Here is a 16,211-nt window from a genome sequence, read left to right on the forward strand (position 1 = left end):
CAAAAGCCCAAAAATACTGGAGTGGGTAGCCTATCCCTTCTTCAGGGGATCTTCCCAACCCAGGGATCAGACCCAGGTCTCCCACACTGCAGGTGGATCCTTGATCAGCCAAGCTACCAGGGAAGCCCACCACCCAGAAAATGATCGCTTTTCTCTTCCAGGATGAGCTGGTCCCTCCAGGTCACCCTTTTGATCAGGACCTAAAATGACCCCACAGACAATCTCTCCCTGGTCCGTAGGAAGTATAGAGACTGACAGAGGATCCCGGGAGATTTCTTTCAGGAGAGCTATTCCCCTTCCCAATGGGAGGTTTGATTTGCTGTCTTAGCTATCCTTTGCTGTAGGTTATACCATCCCACAGCTGAGGGCTCAAAATCACCATAATGGTTGGTGATCACTCATGGTTCTGTGCATGAGGATTTAAGTCAGCTCTGGCTCAGGATCTCCTGTGGCTGCAGTCAAATGTCACCCAGGGCTGCACCATCCAAAGTTTCCGCTCTACTGGAGCCGAAGGACCCTCTCCAAGGCAGTCACTCATGTGGCTGGCAAGTTGGCTCCAACTTCTGGCCAGGTCTTTTCTGTAATGTCATCACCATAGGGCATCTTGAGTGTCCTGACAGCATGGTAGCTGGCTTCCCCTGGAGAAAGAAAACCAAGGGATCAAAGACCTACCCTTGGATGTCACACCCACGACTTCCACCGTATTCTCTTGGTCATACAAGTCAGTCCTAGTTCTGCACCAGAGGGTGAAAAACAAGAAGCTAGCATCCTTAAGCGCCATCTTGAAGGCAGCCAGCACTCAGCACACGGCGCATGACTTTTGCTGAGAAATCTAAAAGGGAAAAGGCTGATGAAGCAGTAGCGTCAGCAAGTGTTGGGTAGAGGATGTGGGTTTCCCATGGACCAGATGTGGACCTCTCTGTGAAAGAGCCCTGCTGAGGAGTCAGATTAGAAACGTGATGAAATATAACAGGGTTATATTCATCAGGACAGGCTTCACGCAGGGCTCTCAGAAGGGCCCCACACTTGGGTTTAATGCTCAGCTACTGTCATTTTGAAATTCTGAATACTTTTTTTAACAAACAGACTGATGCTTTCATTTTGCACTGGGCCCCACAAATTATGTAGCTGGTCCTGAGGAGAGGCTAAGGAAGAAGATAAACATCCATGGACATAAAGATGCCATTGCTCTGTCCAGGAAGTATGGGTGAGAGATCCCCAGTGACATGGTTCCCTGAAGAACCCATGAAAGCATCTCCAAAAGAGTCAGTCCTAAACTGCTGAGAAATCTGAAAAGGTTTCTAATGGATAGATTTCTGTTTTAGCCCACTGTTGTTGTTCAGTCACTAAGTCATGTTTGACTTTTTGCAACCCCATGGACTGCAGCACGCCAGGCTCCCTTGTCCTTCACTCTCTCCTGGGGTTTGCTCAAATGCATGTCCATTGAGTTTTAGCCTGAATACCTCCAAAAAGCATAGCTTAAGACAAGGGCTTGCAGGCAAGTAGTCCATTTGAGGAAATGACCACCAAATACAGGTTTGGGAGTTCAGAAAGATCACAGCATGGGGAGGAGGGAATTATGGTCCATGGTTGCTTCATTGAGCTCACGTCTCTAGGCAACCAGAGCTCTGTCTCCCTAGGAACCATCCCAGAGGTTTGTAGGGTGCTCCTCGGATCAACCTCCTAAGACATAGAAAAGGGGAGCACTAGTCCATCAGGAGCCACCCCCACTGATCGAGGATTGCCCCACTGGGTTCTCATCCCCTGTGCATACATCAGAAAGGCTGAGCGGAGTCCTTCAGCATCCTGGACAGTAACAGCAAAGAAACTCTGGGACCAGAAGCAAAGAATAAGCTTGTGTCTCCAAGTTGCTCCTACTTGTCACTGGTTGTTGAAGCAAAAGATGAAGTAACCTGTCAGGCTGAGGGGTTCACATGGCAGCTCATTGGTTTCCATGCAGCATCAGCAGAGTGAAAACCTTCCTGCCCTTCCCTGAATTCCAACACTAGAAGGCTCAGAAGCCTTGACAGGAAGACAAGGACCAGCAAAGGATTGGAGAAGCCAGTTCTCTACCCCTTCCCCAACTTCAGGCTTCCCTCTTGAGCTGGAGGAAAAGTAAAGTCTCAACTCTCATCAACTTAGAATTATATTGGGTGACTCCTACACTGTTGGTGGAAATGTAAATTCGTGCAGCCACTATGGAGAACAGTATGGAGGTTCCTTAGGAAACTAAAAATAGAGCTATCATGTGACCCTACAGTCTCACTCCTGGGCATATATCCAGAGAAAACACAATCCAAAGGATACATGCATCCCAATATTCATTGCAGCACTGTTTACAATAACCAAAACATGGAAGCAACCTAAATGTCCATTGACAGAGGAATGGATAGAGAAGATGTGGTCCATATAGACAATGAAACATTACTCAGCCATTAAAGAGAATGAAAGAATGCCACTTGCAGCAACATGGATGGACCTAGAGAGTGCTGTACTGAGTGAAGTAAGTCAGACAGAGAAGGAGAAATACTGTATGGCATCCCTTACATGTGGAATCTAAAAAGAAATGATACAAATGAACTTACTTGCAAAACAGAAAGAGACCCACAGACTTAGAAAAAAACTTATGGTTGCCAGGGGGACGGGAGAGTTAGGAAGTTTGGGATGGTGATGTACACACTGATACATTTAAAACGGATAACCAGACAAAGACCTACTGTATAGCACATGGAACTCTGCCCAGTGTTACGTAGCAGCCTGGATGGGAGGGAAGTTTGGGAAAGAAAGTATACATGTATATATATGGCTGAGTCTCTTCACTGTTCCCCTGACACTATCACAACACTGTTAATCGGCTATATCCCCTATACAAAATGAAAAGCTCAAAACTAAAAAAGTAAGGAGAAAAAAAAGCAGCAGCAACAGAAAAAAGTCATATTGGGTGAGACACTTTAATTCTTCCATCAAAATGCTGTTTGATGATAAATTGAAGAGACACCAGGATAATCCTGGGGCCTGAGTTTTCTTCTAGGACCAGGAGGATTAGCAGGCTCCCAGAGTGGACTTAAAAGGATGGAGGGCAGGCCGAGCGAAGCTCCTTTGTGATCACCCCCAACGAGTCATGCTTGCTTAACCTAACAGAATATATTCAAAATATACTTGTACTGATGGTACTTGGGCAGAGCAAGAAAATGAAGTTAACAGGGGAAGTGTGTTGTTACAGGAGTCTCCTTTATACCACTGAAATGGAAACCAGAACCCGTGTCCCTTTCACAGCTTCCTGCTTTTCCACAGGCTGTTATCCTGCCTAAACCTCTCCTCCACCATCCTAGTTACCTCCCCTCTATCATATGTCAACTCAAGGGTCTCTTTCTGATGGTGAGGGGGGATGTGTATGGATATTTTTGTTTTTGTTATATCATCTTTTTCTGCCTAGAGCAAAAATATCCCAGGAAATCTTAAAACAAGGACAGAAATGACATAAATTAAAAGGTAATGAGAAGGAAAGATAGCAACTTAACAAAAGATAGGAAATTACAACAGAATCTAGAATGAATTCCTGTAGCTCTATGTACGCCTTCAGTTACTGACAGGTGCAATGGGGTGAGCCAAAACTTTGGTTCAAATTTCATCAACAACTGATCTGTAAATGGGCATCCAATCTCATCCCAATCAAGACAAAACTGAATCATTTCTCAGGAAAGAGATTTGTTCTTGATGCTGAGGCCAGTTGGTTGATTGCTCTCCCAGAGTTCCCATAAAGAGGACACACAATGCCCATGTGTTCAGTACCATTCTCGATAGCATCTTCTCACTAATGATCTTTTATAAGGCCCCTCCACCTGTAACAAAAACATCACAAGCAGAAAAGAATCTCAAGAGCCAGGGTGGTTGCCAGCACCTTCAGGCCACACTAACGCCCCTTCAGGGCCCTTACATTTCCTGTTGTAATCATTTCTACACCTATCTTTCTCTCTTTCAGTCTGTGAGCATCTTGAGTGTTAAAAACCATGTCTCACATATCCCTGTGCCACCACTGGCAAATATTTTGCTTCCTGTACATGCAAGGAACTCATACATATTTTCTGCTTAAGTGGGAAAATTACAAATTAGCACTGTCAGAGTATATGGGGCAACATTCAAGGCAGGAAACAAATAAATAGGTGTAGCTTAGTCTGGGGCTCTGGAGAAATTTGGCCTCTAAAATGTATGAAACCAGGTGGGAAGGAATAGTCTGAGTAAGGGAATCCGAATACAAAATGCAGAAATGATGGCTGCAAAATTTCTCAAAACTTGTGTCAACGTCTATGTTGGTTATTTATTTCTCATAGGAATGAGTGGCAAAAATTCTTTTGAAATAAAAATATCCTTTTGGTTGGTCTTGAGGCAACAGAGAAGGAAAAACTGCCCCGCGGTCTGCATCCCTCTTCATGTTAAGTGGATCTGTCCACTCAGTGTTTAGGATCATGTGCTAACCAATGGTATTTGACCTCCATTCCCTCAACAGACATTAAGTGAAGCCTATTCTTCTTAGCACAGAAGATAAAATGATAATCAAGACAAAGCCTTTGTCCCCAAGAGACCCGTGTCTATTTGAATCATTTTACTGATGAACAAGGTTTCTTCAAATCCTAGTTTGGCCTTTCATTTACCAAAAAAATTTACAATTCACTGCACACCTACGTCAAAACCCACACCTATCACACAGCTATCTTGTCAGAAAGACATGATGGAGTGAAAACCAGAGATGACGTGAATCCTCAGAGGATCATTAACCCTTGCTTTGTGGTCTCCTGCTCAAATCCTGTATTTTCCCACAGCTCTATGAGAGACGCTTTCATTGCCCCTCTTGGGTGATCATGTTCTGGAAGATTCTTGAGATAAGGAATGAAAGAACTAAGAATGAGTTAAACAGCTACTTCATACTCAACTTTAATTGCAGAAAAAGCAAATCCTTTGCACCCCTCACTCAGATGGGACTGAATTCTCTTCCATGATGTCACATTGCTACCTCGCTATACTCCTTATGAGCTCAAAGGTGATATGTCATTTTCAGAGAGAAAGTTGGCCAATGTGCCCATCCCAACTCAAATGTGTATTATTAAAGAAATACTAAACAGAACCCAAAACCTAATCTAAGTGTGCTAAAAAAAAAAAAAAAAAAAAAAAAAATGCTAGGCTGATTTAAAATATTCTGAGAACCAAAGCAACTACTCTCTTCCAAAAGCACTGGGGAAAAGATTGTTACACAAAGTCTCATTGCTGGCCAGTGAATATCTGAACAACGTATCTCACTATGAACATAATTTGAGAAGAGTGGCTCCTGTCTAAACCTCTATTTTTGGTTCACTCAAAAAAGAAAAAGAAAAAATTCTTTCAGCCTTAAGTTTCTCTGTCTCGGTCTCTAGTCTGAGGACCATATCCGTTTGAAGACTTCGGCAATTTCTGTGGAGCCATGTTTAAATTGGGTGAGTGAAAAACTAACTCTCTTTAATAAAAGTGGCATTGTTTTGCAGTCAGGTAATTCCAAGTGGGCTCACTTTTTACTTTCCATGGGAATAGTCCTTGAGGAAGAAAGGGCCTTTGTTGAGTTTTGTTTTGTTTTGAGAACAGTCAATTGGTTCTTTCTACCCTTCCTTCTGGGGCACCAATCTCTCCAAGAAAAACCACAAAGTTCAAGCAGAAGTAGTGAAAAAAAGAAAGAAAAGAAAGAATCTGTACTGTATGGAAACCCAATTTGTCATTATCTGGGGTTGTTTTATGTCATTATACCCACCCCCCCACCTTCCCTAGCCCATACCTGGCAGAGAGTCAGAGGACCCTCCTCACCCAAAACTCTTTGCTTTGTCCCTATTTCTGTACATAAGGATGTGTGGAGGTGAAACTTTGCTATATATGTCCTCTTTCTCAAGTAATCCTGCTTTCTGAGTTTCTGTACAAGTGACTTCTTACCTTCAAATTCACAGAAGTTCTTGTTTGGATTCAGATAAGTGGTTGAGATTTCTAATTGTTCTCAATGGGTCCATTTATCAGTATAACTGTTTCAGTTTCTTCAAGACAAATGATTAGGTCCTCCATTCTTTATCAGCGTATTGCAGTGTATTCTTCAGGTGTGGACTCAACTTTGCCCTCCACTTCCAGCAGCCATTTCCAATCCATAACTAGGGTATAGAGAGTTTGAACACACACACACACATTTGTTCCAGGTTATTTTGGAAAGTTTATTACCTACCATTGACATCAAACCAACCACAAAAGACTCTGTTTTCTCAAAAAGGAAGCAATATTCTATATCTGAGTATGAATTGGGAATGGAGAAAAACAAAAGAAATGAATAAAACAGAGTGTGATAGGAAAAACTAGGCATTCTCAATAGCTGAGAAAGATAGAGAATAAAGCAGATGAAGTGCCTATAAAAGATCAGGGGCTTCCCAGGTGGTGCTAATGATAAAGAACTTGGCCGCCAATGCAGAAGACTTAAAAGATGCGGTTGGATCCCTGGGTGGGGAGGATCCCCTGGAGGAGAGAATGGCAACCTGCTCCAGTATTCCTGCCTGGAGAATCTCATGGACAGAGGAATCTGGAGGACTACAGTCCATGGGGTTACAAACAGTCGGACAGGACTGAAGCAGCTTAGAATGCACATGCCCAACTCAGAAATTGAGGTTCAGAAAGATGAGTAGTGGAAGGGACTGTTAAAAGGGAGGGGACATGTGTGTACCCGTGACTGATTCACGCTGATATACTGCAGAAAAGAAAGAAAGAAAGATAGCGCTAAGTTGTGTCCAACTTTTGCGATCCCATGAACTGTAGCCTGCCAGGCTCCTCTGCGCATGGGATTCTCCAGGCAAAAATACTGGAGTGGGTTGCCATTTCTTTCTCCAGGGAATCTTCCCGACCCAGGAATTGAACCCAGGTCTCCCACATTGCAGGCAGATGCTTTGTTGACTGAGCTATGTGGGAAGCTTATATGGCAGAAGCCATCACAATATTGTAAAGTAATTATCCTCCAATTAAAAATAAAATAAAGAAAAAGGAGATGAGTAGCTTGCTGAATGTTATATAGGCAATAAGCGGTGGAACCTTGCAATAAGCCCAATCCTTTTCATTTAAAAAAAGATGATTTATTTATTTATTTGGTAGCATCAGGTCTGGTTGCATCATGCAGGATCTTTCACTACTTTATGCAGACTCAGTAGTTGTGGTACTTGGGTTTAGTTGCTCCCCAGCATGTGGGATTTTAGTTCCCCAACCAGGGATCAAACCTGAGTCCCCTGAATCGCAAGGTGGGTTGTTAACCACTGGACCACCAGGGAAGCCCCCAATCATTCCTTTTTATTAGCCAAGAGAGCAGTGGGACATAGTGGAAAGAACCCCAAGCTAGAAGTTCATGGATCTGCATTGTAGTCCCAGCTCTGCTCCAATAAGCCATCCCTCCAATGCCCCTCTTTCACAGTTTAACAACAGAATGAATTGGACAAGACATTCTGTGGCTCCAAGAGCAATGCGAGAGATTCTACTGTAGACAGCACATGCACAATAAATATTTACTGAATTAGTTCTCGACTAGCTGATTACTGAGGCGCTTGGCAAGGTAACAACCTAATATCTGCAGCATGAGGACATGGATATCAGAAAAGACCACAGTTACATACTTCACTTTAAATTATTTGATCAAAAATTATCTCTTTAAATGCTTGATCCCTGGTTGGGGAAATAAAATCCCACAAGCTGTGGAACAACTAAACCCAAGCACAGAAACTTCCCTCCTGGCAAGTTTCCTGAGAGTAGGGGTTTTGACTGGCTCATGGCTGTGGCCCAAGATGGAGAAGAGTAACTGGCACATAGATGGTGCTCAATAAAATGAACAAATGAGTGAATGAATACACTAAGACTTCACAGAGCAAACCAGGGAAAGTTTATAAAGGCAGGAGCATTTGACCAGAATCGAGAAAGATCCTTAGAATTTCAAAAGTGAAACAAAAAATTTGTTTCAGCACTCACCATGTGTGAGCAATATTACAATGGATTGTTGACCAAAGGACTAAAGTGAGAAAACAGTCCAGGAAATAGATTGGAAGAGTCAGATTTAGAGAGCTATGAATGGGACAAGAAGTAGTATATAACAGCTACCTACTGTGGCATAGAAACCAGCCAAAATGTAGTGCCTTAGAAAAAAAAAAAGAGTAACTTCATGGCGGAGAAACCTGGCAAACACTCCTTTAACAAGTGTCAAGGTTAACATCATCAGTGTTGTCAAGTGGATCTCATGATAAGAACACTTCTGCAGTGTTTTAAAAAATCCATAGCCCCAGTTTAATTGTGAAAAAAAAAAAAAATCAGACAAACCCAAACTGAGATACCATATACAAAACTCCCAACTAGTACCCCCTCTAAACCTCAAAGTCATGAAAACTAGGAAGACTGAAAAACTGTCACAGATTGGAGGTAAGTAAGGAAATACATTAACAAAATGAATTTTGGTGTCTTGTTTTGAACCCTAGAATAGAAAACAGATATTAGTGGAAAAACTTGCAAGATCTAAATGATATCAACAGTTCTGTTCAGAGTGATATGCTAATGTTGGTGTCAGTTTTCACAAATGTACCACAATAATGTATAAGATGGTAATATTAGTGGAAATTGAAGCTAGGTGACAGGCATATTACCTTTTCAACTCTTTCAAAAATTTTAAATTGTTCCAGAATAAAAAGGTTATTTCAAAAATGGAATGTTTTCAAACAACCACCATTCATTTAGTGCACAATTGTGTGGGTAGGCAGTTTAGGCTGGGCTCAGCTGAGTGGTTCTTCTAGTATTGGCTGGATTCAGTCATGCATACAGTCCACTGTAGCTCAAGAAGGCAGCTCTGCCTCTAAGGCTTTGCTGGCTTTGGGCAGAGGCATCTTGCCTCTGTTCCATCTAATCTCCCGTCCTCCAACACCATAGCGTGAGTTTGTCTTCATGGCATGGGGTGTCCAAGACGGAATAAATAGTAGTGCACAAAGCTTCTTGAGACCTAGAGTTGAAAGCAGCACACCATCAACTCCATCTTGTTTTAATGGCTAAAGCAGGTAATAGGGCCAGCCTAGATCCATGGGAGAAGAAACAGACATTATCACTTGATTAGGAGCTGTACCAGCATAGTGTAAATGCATTAATTCCTGTCATTTCTACAACCCGTCTTACAAGTGGTGTCATTTTATTTCATCCTTCTTGATCCTTAAAGCACTTATGTGTGGTCAAGAAAAGTTCAGTGAAATAGTTTCCTGTTATTTGTTTGCAGCCATCGGTAAATAGAATCTCGGAGAGGGGAGGTCCAGCATTAGCAATGCTCATTAGGACTCCTGGCATAAACAGAAGAATGTAGACATTGCAGACATAAATCTGAATCCCAGCTCTTCCACCTATGACTCTGTCATCTTTACCAAATTTTACCTCTCTGCAACTCAGTGTCCTCCTTTAAAATAAGTGGATAAGAGTAACAGTGGTAAAGTGTTGTTATAAGGATAAAATTTATATAAGGTAGTGTCTGGCCCCACCTCCAGCCCTCTTTTCAGCATGCACTTAACTGTAAGTGAGGAAAACATCAGATGCAATTCTCACTGAAGAATTTTCAAGCACAGACACATCACAGCTCTGCCAGAAAGGGCAATGCAGAGCAGCTTCTGGTTCTGCCTGGTCTCTTGAAAAACCAGACCATCCTCTGTAGAGTTTGAATTGAACAATAGTTAACTAGACACCGAACCTCAGGTTAAGACACCCAGTTGAGAGGTGCTACCATTCTTGCTTTATGGAGAATGAGGAATGCAGAACTTGTCACATAACTATGAAGTGAAAGAATAAGGCTTAGAACCAGGCTGTTGGACCCCAAGCCCAAGCTGGCAACTATAGTTACTGTCTCCACCTCTAGCTATGTGATCCTTAATCACCCAGCCCCCGCTTAACTACAGGCTCAATTCCAAACACAGTAGAGTCCTTGATGGAGACTGGGGTGCCCTGGGGACAAACTCTGAGCAGCATTTGGTCACATCAAGGTTCTACATTAAAATCTCCAAATACTCTTCACTTTCCCCAGTGGAACTATTACCAACGTTGTTATTCCAACACCCCTTCCCCCAAGAACTACATTTGTTCAGAAGCAAACATTAGGGAGTAAGATAATGAGACTTTGAAATTAGCAACATGATTCAACCCCAAAGCTCAAATGGAAGCATTTGCAGCTTCCCATCCACCCCCACTAATGTCAGTGTCTCTCTGTCACCACTGAGGAGCCAGGAGAGGCGTAAAGATGCAAAACCCTACACTTGCAGAGTTGGGAAAGGAGCTAGTCCACTGCATGGCTAGCCCAATGCTTTTATTGCACAGATGCAAAAAATAAGCCCAGTGAGACCAAGAGACTTGTCCACAAGGCTAATTGGAAACATGAGAAATCCAAAGTGTTTCTCTGCCCAGGATTGCCTGTGACAAGGACATTATGAGGCAATAAAACACAAAGTGTTATTTTGCAAAAGAGAGGCTGGGTTGGCAGATCAAGGGCTTGCAGAGGATCTGGGCAGAGCTGAGAATAAGACTGCTGATGCATCAAATAGATTCATCTGACTCCTGATCCATCAAATAGACAAGACTATGTCTTGTCTTGACTTCGACTTGTAACTTGTCTTTAGGTAAATCAGGACTTTTCTGAACCTTAGCTTTCTCATCTGTGAAACAGGGATAAATATGATCATACCACAGAGACACTGAAGGAATTAAAATGAAAGAATAGGGACTTCCCTGGCGGTCCAGTGGTTAAGAATCTACCTGCCAATGCAGGGGGCACGGGTTTTATCATTGGCCCTAGAAGATTCCACATGCTGCAGGGCAACTGTGTGCACAGATACTGAAGTCCTAGAGCCTGTGCTTGGCAACAGGAGAAGCCACCACAAAGAAAAGCTAGGGTACTGCAACTAGAAAGTAGCCCCACTCGCCACAGCTAGAGAAAGCTCACTCATAGCAACAAGGATCCAGCACAGCCATAAGTAAATAAATAAAAGCATGGTAATTGTGCTCCCTGATATTTACTCAAAGGAGCTGAAAACATGTGCACACGAAAACCTGCACACAGATGTTTATAGCAGCTTTGTTCATAATTGTCAAAACATGGAAGCAACCAAGATGTCATTATATAGGTGCATGGATAAATAGAGTGTGGGACCTCCAGCTAATGGGTATTATTCAGTACTAAAGAGAAATGGGCTTAGAAGCCATGAAAACATATGGCAGAAACTTACATGCCTATTACTAAGTGGAGGAAGCTCACCTGGAAGGGCTACATACTGTAGGAATCCAACTATATGACATTCTGGATCAAGCAAAACAATGCAGCTAGCAAAAATATCAGAGTTGTGGGGTAAGGGGTTGGGAGAGGGAGGATGAATAGATGGAACATAGAGAATTTTCAGACTTGTGAAAATATTCTGCATGATGCCATAATGATGGATATATGTCATTACACATCCATCCAAACCATAGAAAGTACAACACCAAGAGTGAACCCCAAGGTAAAGTACAAACTTTGGGTTTGTATGCACCAGTGTAGTATGCATCAGTGTAGATTAATCCTTGGTAGAAATGTACCATTCTTGGGAGTGTTGTCGATAATGAGGGAGGCCATGCATGAGTAGGGGCAGGGAGTATATGGAAAGTGCATGCATCTTCCTTATAATTAGGCAGTGAGCCTAAAACTGCTCTAAAAACTCTTTTTAATTAAAAAATAATAATAAAATGAAAAATGGTGCGTTGAGCTCTTGATGCAGAATTTAGCATGTGACACATGCTACTTGAGGGACAGCTGTTTATATGATCATTTTAGTTCCAAACTCCAAGTTTTTACAAAGTATTACTGAGGATTGGAATATGACTCAGTCATAAAAGAATGAATGAATGCCATAAAAAGAATGAAATAATGCCATTTGCAGCCACATGGATGGACCTAGAGATTATCAGACTAAATGAAGCAAGCCAAAGACAGATATCATAAGATATCACTTTCATGGGGAATTTAAAAAAAGAGAGACAGCAATACAAATGAATTTATATATGAAACAGAAACCAATCCAAAGACATAGAAAACAAACCTATGGTTGCCAAAAGGGGAGGGGTGGAGGATAAACTAGGAGTTGGGGATTAACATTTATGCACTGTTATATATAAAATAGACAACCAACAAGGACCTACTGTATTGCACAGAGAACCATACTCACTATTTTGTATTAAGCTATAAGGGGGAAAAGCTGAAAAACAATAGATAGATATTTGTAAAACTGAATCACTTTGCTTTACACTTGAAACTTAACACAACATTGCAAACCAAGTATACTTCAACAAAAATAAATTTTTTAAAATATTATGCCTTATCTGGAGGTTTTTAAAAGGTTTGATGGGCTCCCTGGTCTCCACTCAACTCTTTGCCTCTTTCTTTTTCCACCAAAAGGGTAATTTAAAGTGTCAGTTTGAAGACACTGAACTTTTGTTTGAGCTCTGATGTAATATCCAAATGATTTATTCACAGAAGCTAATCTGCTAACTCAGGCACCTTGTTTTATGGTCCAAACTCTTTCCATCTCATTCAACTCAGCTCTAGCCAGTTCCCCAGAGACAAAGTCTAAACACTGCTTTCTGAGACAGAGATCCCTACTTTGATCCTGAGCAGCAGAAAAGCACTAGATTTTGTTTTGTACTGTCTTGTTTTGTTTTGTTGATCCTAGACGGCCTAAAGGAACACAATTCACAATCCATGTTGAAAGCCCTTACGTCTGGGTGCATCCTGGTCTGCTTTCCCAGTGGAGTTCAGGTCCACACCCTTTCTCCTGATCTATCTCTACACATTAGATAAGTTCTGCAGTCCTATCTCTCAAAAATTCTCACCAATCAACACATTTCACAGCAAGAGGCTTTGTAGTTAAAACCTTTGACCTCAGAATTTTATCTTATCCCCTTCCTGGGTCATCCAAGACATTTCTACCAATCTCATAGAGTACAGGTGAGGCTAAGCAAATATTTGTTGAAAGAAAGAATGACTAAATATTAACAGCTAACATTTATTGAGTATTTATGATGTGCTAAACAATAGAAGCACATTATATGCATAATCTGATTTATTTCTTCTAAGAATACTATAAGGCAGGTACTAATATAATCCCCATTTTAAAGATAAGAGGACTGAGGCTCAGAAATTTTTAGTTCAGATTTATAGAGCAGGGACAGCAGGATTTGAACCCAGGGGCTTCTTTTCTCTAACCACTCATGGTTTAGAACCGCTCTCTTCCCACTTCATGGATTATGAATATGAGAATATACAAGTAAATGGATAATTGATAGGAATGTCCCAATTCTTTCTTCAGCCCTTGGCCCTCAAAAGCCTATGTGTGGGTCTGTTGATCTTCCCTAATATCCTATTTCAACTGATTTAATTGATATCTTTCAGGAAGCCAAGGCTGGCTCATCTGTTTTCAATGAAAATTCAGCCTTTTTTTTCAGTCAGAAAATCTACCACAAAAGAATGGATACACATATAAGTATCGCTGAGACCCTTTGCAGTTCACTTGAAACTATTACAGTATTGTTAATTGGCTATAACCCAATACAAAACAAAAAATTCAGAAGAAAAAAAATAAATAAGAAATCTACCACAATAGACCACATTTTCCCAGTGACTTAATCATGGTTTTTGCTCTCCATTTTTTTAATAATATATATTGTATTTATTTATCTGGCTTCATTGTTGCACCATGTGTGATCTTTGTTGCTGTGTGCAGAGTCTTTAGTTACAGAATACAAACACTTAGTTGCAACCTGTGGGATCTAGTTCCCTGACCACGGATGGAACCTAGTCCCCTTGTACAGAGTCTAAGGTACTGGACTCCCAGAGAAGTCTCTTTTGCTCTCCAATTTGAAAGTCTCCATTCTGCCCTCTTCACACTGCCTGAGTTTGAATCCCTGCTTCATTGCTTACTAACTGCTTGATCCTAGGGAGATGATTGAACCTCCTCATGCTGCAGTCACCTCTTCTGCAAGGTGCAAATGAGAATGATGATATGCATCTGATGGGGTTGCTGTAAGGTCTAAGTGCTGAGTACATGTCAGTGCTTGGAAGAAAGTCTAAAGATGGAAATCTGCCCTTTCAGCATGTCTCTGGAATTGCATTTATAACCTCATCTGGAGACAAGGGCCAAATATCTCTTTGTGAATGAGGGAGCAGACCAAACGGGCCTCCTGCTTCCTCCTCCCACTCCCCAGCCTAGGTTCCCCGGTGAGATATCACAGAGAAATAAAATATTCCCCATGTGTGCATGCTAAGTTACTTCAGTTGTGTGCAACTCTGCAACTCTATGGACTGTAGCTCACCAGGCTCCTCTGTCCATGGGATTCTCCATGCAATGATACTGGAGTTGGTTGCCATGTCCTTCTCTAGGGGATCTTCCTGACCCAGGGATCAAACCCACATCTCCTGTCTCCTGCACTGGCAAGTGGGTTCTTTACCACTAGCGCCACCTAGGAAGCCCCCAAATATTCCCCAAGTAAATCAAACTAAAACAAAATGTTTGAAGACTCTTAACCTCCCAGAGTTCACTAAGCCTTCTCCAATCGCAGCATTTTCCATCTTAAGTCCCATCACACATGCCTCCAGCAGCTCTGACTGTCTACCTGCACTGTGTGGATTTTTTCCTTGCACTGTCCAATGTAGCCGTCATTCACAGGGGAGTAGGCCTCTCTATTCTGATAAGGCTTAAAATATGAGCTACAGAGTAATAGTCCAGCCATATGTCCTTCTGCCTTATCTGCAAATCCCCTTATCAGCTGTTTTATTGAGGCTGTTCAGGACACTTGATTCTCCTATCCTCACCAGAAAATGCCCTCATTCAGTCTTTCTTGGGCTCCTGGAGGAAAATGCACCAATGATGTAGTATCTGCTTTTTTTTAATTGGCATATCAATTAAGACATGCTGCCATGGTTTGTATAATTATTAGATTTGTCCCCACTGTTAATCAAAGAAATGTAGATTCAGGCAAAGCTTTTCTTAGAATGACAATACACCCAGTTCTGACACTGTTATATATATATTGAGGGCAGTCTAAATCACAGCAACATCTTCTCTGGGCTAGTACTTTAGCAATAAACATCAATGCCTTCAATGCCTCTGACTCAATAATTTCCCTTCTGAGACTCTATGCTAAGGAAATAATCCTAAACACAGAAAAAAATCTTTGTGCCCCAAGATGTTCATGTCAGTGTTATTTACCATAGCAAAAGCAATGAAATCATATAAACACATTTTTTAAAAAAGGAAATGGTTATATGACCTATTTTATAATGACCTCATAGAATACTTTGTAGCCATTTAAAATGGTACTTTCAATTAAGTTGACAATTTTTGTAATATCACGTGAAATGGGGGAAAAGGCAGAATACAAATGTACATATATTGTTGTTGTTTTTCAGTTGCTCAGTTGTGTCCAACTCTTTGTGACCCCATGGACTGCAGCACACCAGGCTTCCCTGTCCTTCACCATCTCCCAGAGCTTGCTCAAACTCATGTCCATTGAGTCTGTGACGTCATCCAACCATCTCGTCCTGTCATCCCCTTTTCCTGCCTTCAATCTTTCCCAGTATCAGGGTCTTTCCCAATGAATCAGTTCTTTGCATCAGGTGACCAAAGTATTAGAGCTTCAGCTTCATCATCGGTCCTTCCAATGAATATTCAGGATTGATTTCCTTTAGGATTGACTGGTATGATCTTTTGCTTAAAAGAAAGATGAGAAAATATAAAGACACTAATGAATGAATGCTGTCACAGTAATGGTTCAGAGTGCTGTGAGAGTGGATAAGTGCTCAGATTTAGACTGGAGGATCAGGGAAGCCTCTCAGAGAATCTAGAAGATAGCCAGGGAAAAGGACTACTCACGGAAGAGGAAACAGAACGTGCAAAGGTTCTGAGTCAGGAAAAACACAACAAATAGATGTTATTGAGGCACTGGCTACTGGGTGCTAACAATGCAATGAAGTCTTTCTTTTAGATTTGCTCTCCTGTCCAGAACCAGGAGCTAAAATTTCCTTGTATGTAATAAGGATTAATATTATCTGCTGAAAGTGAAAATCACTCAGTTGTGTCTGACTCTTTGCAACACTATGGACTGTATAGTCCATGGAATTCTCCAGGCCAGAATAC

General features: G+C 41.6%; 1 long non-coding RNA gene across 1 annotated transcript; it reads right to left on the reverse strand.

Annotated features, from left to right (window-relative positions):
* Positions 1-427: 427 nt before the first annotated feature.
* LOC122450827 lies at positions 428-8,783 on the reverse strand. The gene is made up of 3 exons (XR_006272235.1): positions 8,670-8,783; positions 5,953-6,161; positions 428-638 (listed from the first exon to the last, which is right to left on the reverse strand). It is a non-coding gene; the product is annotated as an uncharacterized LOC122450827 (long non-coding RNA).
* Between the last annotated feature and the right edge of the window lie 7,428 nt (positions 8,784-16,211).

The sequence above is a fragment of the Cervus canadensis genome, chromosome 12 (genome assembly GCF_019320065.1).
Source record: "Cervus canadensis isolate Bull #8, Minnesota chromosome 12, ASM1932006v1, whole genome shotgun sequence".
Taxonomy (NCBI): Eukaryota; Metazoa; Chordata; class Mammalia; order Artiodactyla; family Cervidae; genus Cervus; species Cervus canadensis.